The 16,617-nt window shown below is 41.4% G+C and overlaps 1 protein-coding gene and 1 long non-coding RNA gene across 7 annotated transcripts in view; one reads left to right on the top strand and one right to left on the bottom strand.

The window, feature by feature from the left end:
- PAG1 (phosphoprotein membrane anchor with glycosphingolipid microdomains 1) overlaps positions 1 to 16,617 on the bottom strand; it is a 200,006-nt gene that overhangs the window by 126,449 nt on the left and 56,940 nt on the right. The window lies entirely within an intron of this gene.
- On the top strand, positions 1,370 to 8,719 carry LOC132249073 (uncharacterized). The gene is made up of 3 exons (XR_009460465.1): positions 1,370 to 1,431; positions 7,222 to 7,315; positions 8,050 to 8,719. It is a non-coding gene; the product is annotated as an uncharacterized LOC132249073 (long non-coding RNA).

Below are 16,617 nucleotides of genomic sequence, written 5' to 3'. Positions count from 1 at the left end.
CCATAAGCTTTCCATTCCTTTGTGGCTAAATTATAACTATTTATCTTAAGGTCCTTGTCCAACAGGGTAAACAAGTTAGATTCACTATTAGTAAAGGAACTTGGAGTAATATTTTTATTTACTTCCTTGTTTGGGTTTTAGCATCACTGTTCACTCTAGTCCAGATCCGGGAATTTAGTTGGTGAGAATGCTAGCACAAGGAGAAAGGAAGCAAATTCATGACAGGAGAGGGCAATATAAATATCTTTAAAGAGCATAAATCTATGCAAATACAACAGAGAAATATTTACTGTGAAGTCTTCACTCTAATTTTCAGATTGGAGGTAAAATGGGTATCATAACAACCTACCCTTCAGAGAAGTTTCATTCCATTTGCTGCCCAGGATGGCACACACTCTGTCTCCAAGGAAAGACGCAGCATGTATCGGTTGCACTTTAGTAACATTAAAAATTATTCTCAGAGTACTAGCAAAACTGTAGTGAAAGTGGCTTTTTCCTTACACAAGGACTTCCATAATAATAGAGCTGAAACCAATATCACTAGAATGACAGGAAAGTTGGATGAATTTGATTATCCTTGAACAATCTTGGTCTCAATGAATTATTATTTTCTGTTATAAGCACAAATATGAAAAACACTTAAAACAAGTATATAAATCTACCTGTGTAAAGTGAATAGGCCCACTTATGGTTAGGAGTAACAATTACCAAACATTCAACACTAACTGGATTATTTGATCAATAGGCTGCCTAATCAGTAAGTTTTGAATGAGATGTTATTTTAAAACTGAATAGCTAATGCATGATCCTTTATTTATCAATTTTCATTTAAATAAATCCTGCCAATCTAACAGTTTCATGAAAACCAATAGGCTACTACCAAAATCACTGCACACAGTATGTTTAACCCTATGCATCTGAATGAGTGTTTCAACTCAGACCAATAAATCTGTATCTGAAACAATATCTATAGTGCTACTAATCATTACAGCCTTGTTCCATTTGCTACACTTACCTTATCACTCCATAATCATAGGAAAAAAAAAAGAAAAAAAACCCCCTATTAGCTCATCCAATCCACCTCCCTGAAAAGACAGAATTCTTTATATGTGTTCTAGGCTGGCCCTGGTCAATTCTAAAAAATAAAAACTAGAAAGGGTTGGTGTCACAGAGCACTAAGGTGCCCTGCTCCTAAAGAGGGGAAACTGCTAGGGAAAGAGCCCTAGCAGTGAATAAGGAGCCCAGCTGTTGGTCAACAAGACAACCAGAGTAGTTAGTGACCCACACCTGCCAGTGATCAACTGACGGGGGGGGGGCAGGGCCTGGCACATATAAACCCCAGGGCTGAGCCCAGGCTGGGAGTTCCCTACCAGCAGCTAAGGGGGGAAGGAGCTTTCTCTGAGCAAGCTGAGAGGAGGGGCCTGACTGCAGGTATAGTCACAAGCCTGGTAAAAGATGGAGCATCCCTGGGGTAGTTTGAATAATGTTGGTATAGCTGGGTGGCTTCAGTTTATGTTATAGCTGAGGGGCTTGTGCTTTGTTTACTGTTTAAAACCAGTGGTTTGGGTGAGGCTAAGAGGGGATGGAGGAGGCCTCATAGGGAACTCACAGTGGTGTGGGAACCCTGGTGCCAGTGGGAGTGCAGCATTTAGGGTGCACTGACCCCAGCCCCAGAAAGGGGGCAGTTGAGAAGCCCCAGTGCAGGTGTGGTAAGCCCCAGGGAAGGGGGCAGCATTTTGAGAAGCCCCAGAGAAGGGGGCAGCATTGATGAGTGCTAGAGAGGGCACAGAGTGAGACTAGGGCTATGGAGAGCCCAAGTGCCAGAGAGGGCGCAGAGCAAGTCAGGGCAGCACAGGAACCAGAGAGGACAAAGGTGCCAAATTATAACAAGGCCCTAACTGAACAACGTCAATTCTATCGGCAAGGCTTGGGGCGTGGTAAAGGGGTGGCTGGAGCCATGCATGGCCCATAAGGCTAGGGTGCTGTGAAACAACTGTGGTACCATTTATCTTGGAGCAGGACCTACCAGGGGACCAGGAAGCCACAGGGTCAGAGTGTACAGCTAACTGGCCAAGAAGTTGGCAGCTTCCCAAATATATATTGTCATCAAAGATGTGGTGGGAGAGGATTGAGGGTGCCCATTGGGCTAACTTGGCACAGTAAGGGGGCCTTGGGGAGATCACGGCCATCCTCCAGGACGCTGCGCTGTGACAGTTGGGAATTTTTCAACAAAAATTTTTTGTTGAAAAATACCTCTTTTAAAACCACAGCTTTGTGCAGAGAAATATCGGGTTTAGGAAAAAAAATCCTCTTTAAAGGAATGTTTCAGGTATATTAAAAAAACTTTGATGCTAGTAAGAAAGGAGAAAAGTCACTTTATTTCTCTATTTCAGAATAGCCAGTAGTATGGTTAATCTATTCCTCTGATGTGGGTGAGATATACATAGGTTTAAGTCCCTATGGAGTCCTACAAGCCCATCAGGTCCTGTATTCCAAGTGAATATCTAACCAACTGGCTATTCTGCAATGGTTTTCTCTCCTTTTTTTTTTTTTTTTTTTTTTAAGCTATAGAAAGGTCTCGCACAATACAGAAAGAAAACAAAGTTAAAAGCTCAGAATTTTTCACAAAATTAGAAAGCCTGTTTTATAGTTGGCCCAGTCAAAAGTGATTGGGCTATCAAAACATTCTTGGCGAAATGGATTCATAAAGCTTCCAAGATCTTAAAAGGAGAAATGTTATTGTATTTGATTTAAAATCTGCTATTTCTCAGTTTATTCTACATGTGCATTACTGCACCTTTTTAATGTGCATTAAAATTTAGTACCACCAATGTGAGGTCCTTAATTAATGTGTATATTAGCCTGTGCTAATATGCAGTAGCGCATTTGCTTAATGCACTACCGTAACGTCATAGCTCTGTGTGCTACACTTTAATGCACAGTAGAATATTTTACTGTGCATTAAAGTGCATATGTAGACTTGCCCACTTATTCCTTTCTGAAGTTTTTACCACCTTCAAGTGTTAAAATGCTTCTAATTCTTATGTTTTCAATAAGTTATTTATATAAAATGGTAACAGAAAAAGCAAGTAAAGATCTACAAAAAGAGATTACAGACTTACACTATGCTATATTACCAGAAAGCCCAAAGGCATTTTGGAAATAATAAAAACAATAAATTTGAGCTATGTGATTATTTGTATTTTCAAGACAATAACAGGGGAAAAAAAAGTTTAATAAATTTTGGCTTCAGTTTTCAATTTACACTCCTTTTCATAACTTGGAGAGTTACCTTAGCATAATAGTCTGGTGATTAATCTTATCAGATAATTTTATAGCTATAAAGTTAAGCATGATAATCTATACAGTAGTCTGTCCCTCTACATAGCACTTCAGAAAGCTTTTCCAGATGATACTGAATATTGACATGGGAAGACCCAGAATTTCCTAAGTGAGGGGTGTGTACATCTCAGACCATAGGGGGATGGCAGTGAGGCACGGCTAGAGCCCCAGAGTTGACGAGGGACACCAGGAAGCCAGGCAGGGAACAGGCATATAAAGGGTAGGGGAGAGAGCCCACTAATCACTGATGCTACTGCCACTGTCACTGGCTGACCTGGGGCTGGGGAGGAGACCCCAGAGCCACTTTTGCCCCGCTCCAGCTGAGGGTATTTGGGGATTGGCTATGCAGGGAGCCAGGCATGGCTGAGGACAATGGCAACAGCATGCAGTTTCCTCTTTCCAGGCCCTCTTCTCTGCCTGCCCTTCCTGCTTTGCAGGCGTTTCTGATGGCTGTGAACAGGTGCTGGAAGGAACAGTGTGCACCACCACCTCTGTCCCTGCCAAGACCAATATTTTGCACAGCAACAGCCCATGGCTGGAGTGGAGCAGGAGTGGTTCTAAACCTAGAACAGATGGTAACAGTGGCAACGACACTAGAAAGGGGCATGTTTCTGCACCGCTATACCATCCCCTCGTCCCTTCGATTCACCACTAAATACTAAAAGCTAAAATTTAAAAATAATTTAAAACTGAACTTTGACGGTATAAAACTTCAACCTGTTTTCTGTAAATCATGCAGTAAATCCTTAGTCCCTTAAATGGTTTCAGTGGGGCTGTGAAGGAATAAGAACAACTTTAAGTGAAGAAGGGTATACAAGACCAGATACAGTGTCCTTTGCTTTTACTGAAAGCCTGATTCAGACACTGACACTGATATTCAGGCACTGATTTCCTTTCACTACAAAATAAATGGAAAGTTATCACCTTCCTCCAAGAACTGGGCTTCTAAATTGCACACACTGCAGGACACTGGTTGAAACCCCAACCCACTTAAGTCATTGGGAGTCTGCCTTTGCTTCCAACAAGGCCATGTTATATCCAATGTTAGTACTGTGCTGAATGCAGCCAGTCAACTAATGGTAAGATAATACTGCCATCGGAACTGGTCATAATGTACATGGATAAACATATTGGGGGGGAAAAAGGTTGATTATGGCCAAAACATTGAAAAAAAAATCTTTATTTTTCTGCTTGCAGATGTCTTTTTTTTTTTAATAGCACAGGACTAAACATGAGAAGAATCAGGTGATGATAAAAAATAGAGAGAAAGAGACTCCTATCATGCCTGCTTGCTTATTCTAGGCCAGGGTGGGCCAGATCTAGCCTATTGGCCAGATTCAGCACACAGTGCTTTGTCATCTGAATCCTATAATCATAGAAAATTAGGGTTGCAAGGGGTCACAGGAGGTCATCTAGTCCAGCCCCCTGTGCAAAACAGAACCATCCCCAACTAAATCATTGCAGCCAAGTCTTTGTCTAACCATATCTTAAAAACCTCCAAGGATGGGGAGATTCCATCATCTCTCTGGGTAACCTGTTCTACTGCTTTACTATCCTCCTAATGAGAGAGTTTTTCCCAATTATCTAACCTAAAGTTCCCTTGCTACAACTTAAAACCATTGCTCCTTCTTGCCATCTGCCACCACTGAGAACAGTCTAGCACCATCCATCAGTCTAGCTCCCCCCTTCAGGTAGTTGAAGGCTGCTGCTATTAAATCCCCTCTCGGTCTTCTCTTCTGTAGACTAAATAAGCCCAGTTCCCTTGGCTTTCCTCATATATCATGTGCCCCAGCCCCATAATCATTTTCATTGCTCTCTGCCAGACTCCAGTTTGTCCATATCTTTTCTGTACTGGACACTGTATTCCACATATGGCTTCATCATGTGCAGTACCAAATAGAAGGGGGGCAATCACTTCCCTTAATCTGCTGGCAATGTTCTTACTAATGCAGCCCAGTATGCCATTAGCATTCTTCGTAACAAGGCCATACTGTTGGTTCATATTCAACTTATTGCCCATTGTAACCCCCAGGTCCTTTTCTGCAGAGCTGCTGCCAGTCAGTCCCCAGCCTGTATCAGTACTGGTATCTGCCCTGTAGGCCTCCCCACAGGTCTGGAAATGGCAGAGAGTGAGTGGTGTCAGCATTAATTAATGCTAAATTCCCAAACCCATGGGGACCCCACAGGCCAGATGATGTGGCTCTACAAATTGGAATAAGCCCGCAGATTAGCTCTATGTACCAGATCGAGCCCATAGACTTGCCTCATGTGTTGGATTGGTCTGCACATCAGCCCTAAAACACTCATTTGGCCCACCAGCCCCATGAATTGGGCACCACTGTTTTAGGCTTATTGACAAAGTCACCAGGAATGTGTAGCACCTGTGTGATACTTGTTGATGCATCTTCCTCAACCATATATACAAATAACTAAAATTTTGAGCGAGACTAAGGGGAAAAAAATGTATTGCTGGAAAAGCAAAGCATAAAACAATATTTAACTCAACCCCCATTTGAAAGACATGTTTCTGGAGTTCATCACCCAAACTGTTGTTCTGTAACATGGCCATTTAGGTACAGCATAAGAATTAACATCCAACTTGGAGAGAATGTCTGTTGCTAGTGACAACAGCAGGTAGTTAAAGAGGACCAAATGTAGCATATAATGGGTATAGCAAAGAATTTGTGCCAAATAATTATAAGCATGTCTGCAAACCAGAGGTAATCTTATGTTGTATACGAGTTTACATAAATTTATTTCACATAATTTTAAAACCATACCGTCTTCTAAGCTGCATTTTTTTTACTTGCATCATATAATCATTTTTACTTCTAATGGATCTAGGTGTTTGCTTTCCCCCTATCAACATTTCAGGAATATCCAAAAGGTAATTAATACTCTTTATTAAAGAAATAAGGAAGATCTGCATTAAGACATGTCTGTCTCAAATCAGCCAGCTCCCTACCAGCTGGATTCTATCATTTGATTAAAAATGCTATTGTGCCAGCTGCCATACAACACGTTTCACTACCCTGACTCCTAGTGGAATTAAATCCATATTAAAAATCTAGTCTAGTAAACCAGAAAAGAGGAGTCTTGTCAATATTAATGAATATCTCGGAAACAGAACCATTAAAAACACCTTTTGGAACTAGTTACATCAACCCTGGACATAAAAGGGGAAAAAGTTTAATGTACAAAAGCTCCAAATTTTATATCTGAAAGTGGTAGATTTGTTAACAAATATCCTAATGATCATACCCAAGGGGGTTGTTTTTAATAGTAATTTTTCCTGTTTATAAAAAAAAAAATCCCTAAATGATGGCCAGATTTCAGTAGGGCCTAAATTAAAAGAAGCTTAGTGAAAGACATTTAGAAATTACTATTAAGTTACTGCATATGTCAGTATGGCAAAGCATGTATTACTGTAGGACAATTATTACACAATAAATACATAGAAAAGTAATTTATAGCTCTAGTCTCTTACTGCTAATATAGTTAGGAATAAAGAGACTGACAGGCAAAAAGCCCATTGAAGTCAAAGAGGACTTCTTTCTGTTGCAGATCTGTAAAAACAAGAGCCAACACTATATGCCATGAATGTGTATAAAAAACATCACTCAGCTTTCAACACCACCAGAATATTAAGTCTTAAAAAATCCATTCACAAGAGCATGCCCAATAGTATTCAAATTAGGAAAAATAAATGTTGGCTAGATCCAGGATAGCTTCTCTAAGTTGTGAAAATGAACACGGTTGGCAGCAAAGACAAATACAGAACTGGCACGCTAACACATACCTGGCCTGGTCTAGTGCTGGTTCTAAAGAATAGCTGCACTTCACAGCATGTTTCCACTTCCCTTTTTCTTTCCCTTACAGCATGGAAAGAAATGAACCACAAAACATATTCAAATGGTCTCAAAGCTGTAATCAAGATCAGACAACCTGAACATGCAAAAAAGAAAATTCAAAAGTAAGGATGAAATGTCAAAGCAAATTCATTCCTGCGGTAAAACAGACAGATCTGAATAGCTGCCCTCTTTGAACAACTGTGGACATACTCCTTTGACTACTTACTGAAGTCTTATGGGATTATCACTGTTTAAACTAATGTTGACCTAAACTCAGAAACAACAGCTAAATTACAGAATACTTAAAATAGCTGGGAACATAAGGGTTCTGGGAATGATAGCTAGCTATGAGCTCTAGCTCACAGGGCCAAATACAGCTGAGGTCAATAGGGAGTAAACACTGTTAAATGACAGTGGGTGCTCAAAGCACATTCTTTTTAAATTTTCCATATTCCAAGCCAAATTTGCCAAATCAAATTCTAAATCCATGGTTCAGTCCAGAACCATAATTGGCCATACTACTGGCAATCATCTGAAGCCCCAGATGGGGGTGCAGGACGTTTCCAAATCTTTTGGCAGGCATCCTACTTGCAGTCCCAAGCCTGGAGCCTTAGGGTTTGGATGCCCCTGAATTTTGCTTGCCCTCAGCCATATGGCTGCAGGAGCAAGCAGGGGGGAGTCTCCCCTTTCCATAAAGTGGGCATAAAGCTAAGACCTTTCCACTCCAGCAGCTAAGTGGGAGGTTTACTATAAATCACCCTGGCAGGTACTAATACTATCCCTGTGCCAGGAGAGCAGTCCTCCCCAGGTGCAGGTGGGAAGACCGCCTCAGTGATCATGGTGTTTCCCTTGCCAGGTAAGTGTAGGACTTGATCTGAGCCTGTGAGAGGCCGAGAAGACCAGGCATGGCCTAACTCCAGTTTACAGAGGACAGATGCTTACCTTAGAGAAGACCATTACAATTGGCAGTTTTGTTGGCAATCTCTTCAGAAAAGCTTGACACTGAAGCTAGAATTTTTAAAAGATCCCAAGAAAATTAGGTGCTGAACTCCCATTGAAATGCAATGGGCAGTGCGTACCTAATTCTTCAGAACATTTTGAAACCCAGAACTTGAATATGATGATCTAATTATGCTGATATTCTTGGAGACATTCTTTTCTAGGCACACTGTAATGCAGCACAGGAATGCTTGTGTTGAGGCTACCCATTCTGTGCTTATGCAGATTTTAAAGGCTTTTATCTCACATCTACCACAAGCTTTACATAAAGATGTTATCTCATAAATTTTCAGCGAGTGTCCTTTAAATATTTCTGACAGATAGATGTGGGAGGTGAAAACAATGTATTTCTTTTACTGTATGTACAGGAAGTCTTCCTCGCACCAACGAAAACTGTTTTTGTGGCTATTGTATACACTGCATTTATAATCTGTGTTTAAAATAATGTAAATGTATGTGTATCTCAAAAATATAGAGGGGATATGCATGTAACTACATGCAGAATTATGTATTAAACAAGTGTTATATATTTTCTCCAGCTCTTCATTTATCAATTCATCTCCCGAACATTTACCCTAGTACCCTAGGCCACTGATCATCTTCAGAAATGGCAGCCAAAAACAAATACCCTTTTATCCTTCCTCACAAAATGTATCGCTCCTCAAAAATTACATGTGAAAAGCCCAGGATACACAATACCTAGGCCTGAAGAAATAACACCTTTTATATACAGATCAACGTTGTGACTGGAGACCATGGTGTAGAGCTCGAAATACGATTGATACTGTTGGAAAAGAAAAGATGTCTAGCATCTCACTAGTATATACGTGTTGCCTCAGATACTGTACATTACTATCATAATGCTTCTATACACAGAAAGTCATTATATATTATGAGAAAGATGTTGTTATGCTTTCCTGTGAACATAACTGAATTGACCTCCATAGACTACAACACTATGCAAAACAATAAGAAAAAAGTTACAATGTTTATGGAATCCCAAATCAGTACTGATAAATCCTTTGTGCCATATACACTATAACTTATTTTGTATATGCCACATATTTTACCAAGATCAAACCAAATAAATAATTTTCGTACCATTTCAGAGATTAGATAGATAAATAGGCAGATAGATATAGAACCTACTCTTTGTACAAACACAACTTTCTCACTAAATAACATATTGTCAACTAGGAATTTAGCACAACCCTAATTAAAAGCATACAAGAACATTACAATTAGAACAACTATTAAGTAGCATGAAATTGCAACACACACACACACACACAGAATATAATGCATATATGTGTATATACACACTATTGTACTCAAAGACATTAATATGCACATGTACTAATGTAACAATTCTCCTCATAGCCTGCAGAGTGGGCCAAAACTAGTAACAAATTTTAAAAATATTCATAAACAAACTTCTGCATTACTGCTGTTTAAAATATCCATAAGTGCACTTTTACAGCTCAGAGGTCCTGTAAAAATGTACCAGGGATAAGGACAATGGCTTAAGTTTTATGATAGTTGGTGCTTACAGTCATTGCACATAAGGTTGCCCAATACTTCTAATAATAAGACCACGTTATGTTTTTTTTTAACTTTACCAAACTTCAGCTTTTCAGTCTGAAATTTTCCTGTTCCAGATGTTTGCTTCAGGCTAAATTTCTGTCTGCCTTTTAAAATGTAATTGTAGACACAGCAGTTCTGTTGCATCTGAGAACAAGGCTAAAGGACAATAATTTATTCTTGCCTAAACTAAAAATTTCTGGGCATTTTATTTTTTTAGTACCACAGTGCTGTCAGAATATGGAAGATGACATTTGGCAAAGGGTAATCTTTGTGCCAGGGATGGGCCTTTTCCTGTCCCCATGAAAAGCCACATCTCTCTGACATTATTACATCTCTTGGAAAGATAGCAGCTTGCACATGGTGAGTGGAGAAGTGCTAGATTGCAGCTAAAAATCTCTGTGCATTCCACCCACACTATCGTGGTGCCAGTCTGGGACTAAACAGGCTGCAACTGCATTTCCCTGCAATTACAGTTCCTAGTTTCTGTGGACTGTGCCAGGTATTTATCTATTCTACACCACTGAGCAGGGAGCTTATACTCCCAGTGCTTTCCATGACTCTCAGCTGAGTTCTGCCTTAGAGACTTGGATTCTATCCCTGGCTCTACCACAGAATTCCTGTATGATGCAGGGCAAATTACTTAGACCAAAGGTAGTCAATAAATGTGAGATCATACTTTTTAAGGTGCCTGTCTTGTGACCTGATCAGGGCCAGACACAGGCATGGCCAAACTGGGTGGCTGCCCAGGGCTCAGACAGCAAGGGGGCCTGAAAATGGTAATTTTTTATTATTATCATCATTATCTCTGGTGAATGGGGGTCCCCATACTAAAAGTTTGCCAAGCCTGCCAGGAGTCTAGGTACGGTTATGGACACAATGTTCTGATTTGGTGAAGTGCTTAGCACTCAGAGCTACAACTAAAGTCAAGGGGAACTAAGCTTTCTATGAATATATAATACCACATACTCAGGAAAATCAGGTCTTGTATATCTCAAATTGGGCACCCAAAATTTTAACCAAAATCCTTTTGTGCCTTAATTCCTGACCCATACAGTAGAGAAGAGACCCATTCACCTTGCACAGGTGTTAAAATAAATTTATCAGTGTTCATATACTACAGCTAATACTTATTATCATAGCACCTATGTGCTTTAGTCATTGCCAAGAGTCTCACTGTGCTAGGTGCTGTACAAACACAGCATAAAAAGATGATCCCTGCTTAAAAGTAAACATAAAACTAAATTCACTGGGTAGATACTGACAGAAAGGAGAGCACAAGGAACAGAGAGTCAACATAATAGGTAGTGGTGATTACACTTGTTAAATTTTAAGAAGAACTGGAAAGGTAATAATTAGTAATCTTTGTTGAAGTTTACAGGAAGTTCCTAATAAGTGTGAATGGCAACACTGAATAAAGTATAAAGCTGCTTGTTTGATACCATTCTCTATCACCTGCCACTTACATTTCCAAAGACAGATTGAAGGCAGGAGTCAACCTTTCTATGCTGAGATGAAAAATTAGATGGGGATAGGCTGTGATGGACTTTGAACGTGGAAACAAATAAAACACATATGCGCATATATTTGCATTTCATATTAAGTATAAGGTATAATCTGTAAGTTTGAGTACTTTGCAGAAGCCCATGAAGAAATGTGTAATTAAAGTTCTGAGCAAGATCTGAATAAGGCATAGGGCCATACATTGAACAAAAAAGAGAAATCAAAATACTGAATAGCAGTTCATTAAGTGATCACCCTTGTTTCTATGCACTGTACAGAAGCCCTGTGGAAGTAAGATTTGTGAATATGTCATTAAAGACTACAATTAATATTTAGGCATAAGGACGTTAAATTAAGAGCCTTTTAAACGTTTTAAGTGATTGATACTGAAACCTTTATAATGTTTAAATACAATTTTTTGTGTATAATTTTATGTATACATATATCATTGCTCTTATAATAGTTATATTAATTTAGTTATAACCACATGAATAACATAGTATAGTGGTGTTCATATAGAATAAAGAGGCAATTGTGTGCATGTGCACAGGTGCACTCACACACAGTTAGCTCAAATGTTTTATTAACAAACCATATTTCATACTCTTCCACCAATACCTTTTGACAAGTCAAGTGTAGTAACATTAACATTGATAATATAAATAGTTTAATTTCACAGCCCTAAACATCATTATTAAAGCAGTTTGTGAAAAAGAACTAATGACTAATTATACTCCAATAACATGTAAAGAGTACAGTCACAATAAATTAGTCTGGGAATATGAAAGACTTATCTATATAGATCCTTTTCTAAAATCATCGTAGAATCTGTTTTTTTGGCTATTACGTTTTTATTACACACATATGTTCTTTCTGCATTTCTGTTGGATAAAATTCCATATGATACATTATATATTTGCTATTGCCTTTAAATATATTATGCAACAGAGAATTAAGACCATTATCAGAGTAGTAACACCTTTAACTTGTGTTTTATTAATGACCTTTCCACAATACACATTTTGTAATATGATGTTACATAGAATCATAGAAAATAAGGGTTGGAAGGAACTCCAGGACGTCATCTAATCCAAACCCCTGCTCAAAGCAGGACCACCCCCAATTAGGTCATCCCAGCCAAGGCTGTGTCTACCCACGTCTTAAAACTGCCAAGGATGGAAAGTCCACAACCTCTCTGGGTGACCTGTTCCAATGCTTTACTACCCTCCTCATGAGAAAGTTTTTCCTTGTATCTAATCTAAACTTCCCTTGCTGCAACTTGAGACCACTGTTCCTTGTTCTCTTATCTGCCACCACTGAGAACAGTCTAACTTCATCCTCTTTCAACCCCCCCTTCAGATAGTTGAAGGCTGCTATTAAATCCATTTTCAGTCTTCTCCAGACTAAAGAGAACATCAACAAGAACAAGTGCTATCTTTTGCTTTAAGGAAAAAAAGGTTTAAAGAAACAAAAGTACTATGTAGATCAGTTATTGAAAAACAAGAAATGCTAGGGACAGAAGAATGCTAATACTTCTCTCCTTTTGGGTAACGCTAGTGAATCACCAGAAGAAAATAATGATCACCCTCCTCAAATAGGAGTGCCTTAGAACAATGGGATGACTGAAGGTAGAAGAATCAATTTCCTCTAACTTCTCTGTAGGTGGCTGAGGTTTGAAGGAATGGAATTTCCCTAGAAGTAAAACTATGAGATCAGGTGTGAGCGCTGTGTCTTAAAAACCACAAAGCCTGAGAAACTCATAAATGGAGGAGAATGAAGAATAAGTTATCTTAGATGATCCAAGGCAGAGGGAGAGCAGATGCCTGTCAGGACCCAGTGAAGTAGGCTGGAGGAGACTCCAGGGCTAGGGGCATACATTCAAAAAGCCTGAGCCTGAACTGATTCAACCTTCACAGGTTAATCTAACCTGGCTAGGCTGAACTGGTTTCCAACCATACAGACACTCTCTCTGGCCTGAGAAAATTCAGGCACATGCCTGCAGTGGCTCAGGCTAGAAGTTGGGGGGCGCTGAAGCAGCCCTGCCTTCCCTTCCAGTGCTGGGCTGAGGGGGGCGTGGCCAGGCCCCAGCAGGAGGCTCTGATTAGGGTGGGGTGTAAACCCCCACTCTGCCTCCACCATCATAGGCTTTTCCCTGGTTGCTGCTCAAGGGGAGGGAGTGTTGCCACCCTGCAGCCCCAAGGTAGCACTCCAAGGCAAGAGGGGGTGTGCAATGCAAGCATCTGTTGATGATATGGAGCTTTTCATTCTCCCTTCCTGCTTCCATATACTGTCTGAAGCAAACTGACAGGCAAGCAAGCTGGGGGGAAGGGGGGACTGATAACAGTGTTTATCACCTCTATCTCAGTGCTTATTGCCCCATTAAGGAAACAGAGAGACATTACCAGCTACCTACTGATGTAGCACAGACCCAGCATGTGGACTGCTAGCTAATACACAGAAACTTTCTCAGCAAGGCAGAGGGGAGGGGGGAATTTGTGCTTAGCAGTCAGTGGTGGTGGTGGGGAGCAAACAGATCTTCTCAAACAGTGTTTTCAAGGAAGGACATTTAGCTACCTGTGGATCAGCTCCAAAAAGCCTGTCTGCCTCAAGACTATAGCCAGCATGTGGTCTGCTAGCTAGTGCGGAGGTGTCTGCATAAGGCAGAGGGGGAGGGGAAATAATCCCTGTTTAGCAGGGGGGAGCCAAACAGATGCAGAGGGGAGGGGCCAGCCCTGCCTGCTGTGGAGCAGAGAGCCCCACCAAGCCAACCCCAGAGAGCAAGCTAGGATGCTGGGGGTGTCTGGTTTATCTTAAACCAGCAAGGGTTCTGGGACAGGCATTCCATACACAGGCTTGAGCCAAATCAGTTAAGTCTGATACTACATTCAACCAGGTTTATCTCAAACTTGTTTCAGCCATTATCAAACTGGCTTATGTGCACCGAACATCTGTTATGTTACAGGTTTCAACCAGTTTCTGATCACTTACACCAGTTATGTGTAATGTCTGTCCCTAGGCTAGAAAAGCAAACGGACTCCAGAATTCAGAAGAAATGGCTGAACTTATAGAGAGAGGTCCTGTAAAGAATGATATGTTCTGGCACCATTCATGAAGACCTACTCCTGATTGGTGAGGAATGCGAGGCAGAATAGAATGTACAGGTATTCTGGGGTTCTGTTTGAATCTCTTTTTCTTGTGCTATCTAAATTAGCAAGCAGTTGCTTTTGGAACCCTTTGTAAATAACTATTGCCCCTCCAAGTAGCATCAGAACAGAGGCTAATGAGCAAAACTGAATAAAGATCTAACCACTGCACCTTCCACTGGATAATTCCATGTCATAGATCAATGTAGGCTAACTTTTTTGGGAGGTGTGCCACAAGTTAGCCACAAACCCTTCCCAAGTGCTACTCTGACACCCCCTCCCCTGCTGTATCTGCTGCTCTGTGTTCTCCTCTCTGCCCCATTTGCCACTCTGCTGCCTGTCCCCTCCTCAATCTGCAATGTCACACACATAGAAGCCGTTTGTGTCACTTGTGGCATGCTTTACACAGGGTGACTGCCTCTATAGATAATGTACCTGGCTGGCATGCCTTAAATCACTGTTTTAGCTAAATTTACTCGGTTTATTGCACAAATAAAACTCCACCATGGATGAGCAATACTACCCATCCAATGCTGGTCCCAAGCCTGGATAAAGGAGGGTTAGCATCAGGGAGAGCATTCACCTCTGCCAAATCATTACGATGCAGATCCAAGAAACAAATCTAGTAACCAAAGCTGTTGGAAAGCCAGGATTTACAACAGCGACCCCATTTAGATGGGACAAGGGAGGGAAGAAGAAGTAGTTTATTGCATAAATAGCCTCAACATAGACTGGGGAAAATATATTATTCAGAATCTTGTAGAAGTACAATACAGGCAAGTGTAAAATGGGGAAATGTGGTGTGGGGAGAGTGGAAATCAAACAATGAAGCAGAGGTTAGAGAAGAACTGGGTGATATCAAACAACAGATGGTCATGGAGATGAAAACCATGTACACTCATTTGGTATAGGGGAGGAAAAAAGCTGAGCACAACAGCGAAGTGGAACTGTGCTGATGGTTGGTATGGAGGCACTGAATGAAGCCAAATAAATGACCTCTGAGGAAAAGAGAAAATGCATTGCTGAGCCAGGCTAAGGCTGAGCATCTGCTCAAGAGACCAGCTGAGTAGTCCAATTAGATTCGAGATGGCTGGAAAAGAGCTGAAAGAGGAGTGAAGTCCTGGTTTTGCAAAAATCAGCAAGAGCCTTATGATTTCCTTCCATGTGGTCAGAATATCTCCCTAACTGTGTCATATCTGATTAGCTTGAAGCTAATTATTTGTTTCTAGTAATAATTTAACTGTCTCGTTAAACCCAAATAGCCTTTATAGTAAATATCTTCATCTTTACTATTTGATGCTGCTACAAAATACAGCTCAATCTTAGAGCCCAAGTAATCCTTTACTACGTTGTTACAGGTTTTCCTTGCCAACCACAGGAGTCTGTAAAGTTCCCGTGGTTGGCAAAACCATGGTTGGTAAAACTAAAGGCTTATGGGGAAAATGGGGTTAGGGACTTGAATACTGTACAGTGTAGTGTATAAAAATCATTTTTATTTATCTTTAATGCACGGGGTGGTCAATCAGGCATTGGCATACACCTAGCGGTACTTAGACAGCTTATAGGGGGTATGCACCAGTGGGCGGGGATAGAGCGCACCCAGGGCGTAGTGGCAGCATCTCCCCTGGTATGCTTGCCTCTTACCTGGGAGAGGGGGTGGGGAAGGGGGAGGGGGATCGGAAGGGGAGGGATGTGCCGGCTGGCCCTGTGCAGCACACTGCGGTGCTTCTCCGCCCCCACCCATCTGAATGGCAGGGTGGGGGGTGTTTTGTGCCTGCCTCTCGCATTGCGCAATTGGCGGGTCAGCAGCCCACGAATGGGGGCCTGGCCGAGTTGGGTCGTGGGACAATCCGAGCCTGGCAGCAGTGGGAGCTGCCTGCCCGCTCCTCTGTACGAGCCGCCAGGCTCAGATTGTCCCACGACCTGGTCCAGTTGGGGCTGCTTTCCCTGCCACCCTGCTTCCCTCTGCCATGACCTGGCACAGCAGGGAGCAGAAAAGACTCGCTTGCAGCTGCTCACCTCACATTGCCCTGGCAACACACCTCCTGAATGCAGGTCTGCACTAAGGGCAGTGGCACGGGGCTGTGCCTCTCAAACCAGTGGTAGGTACAGGAGGCACATCGCCAGGGCAGCGTGGGGCAAGCAGAGGTGGGCAAGGAGATCCCCACATGGCTTCTCTGCTCCCTGCCACACCAGGT

This window comes from Alligator mississippiensis, chromosome 3, assembly GCF_030867095.1.
Source record: "Alligator mississippiensis isolate rAllMis1 chromosome 3, rAllMis1, whole genome shotgun sequence".
NCBI lineage: Eukaryota > Metazoa > Chordata > Crocodylia > Alligatoridae > Alligator > Alligator mississippiensis.
The sequence above is the reverse complement of the archived record's forward strand: the minus strand, read 5'-3'. Positions and strand labels throughout refer to the sequence as shown.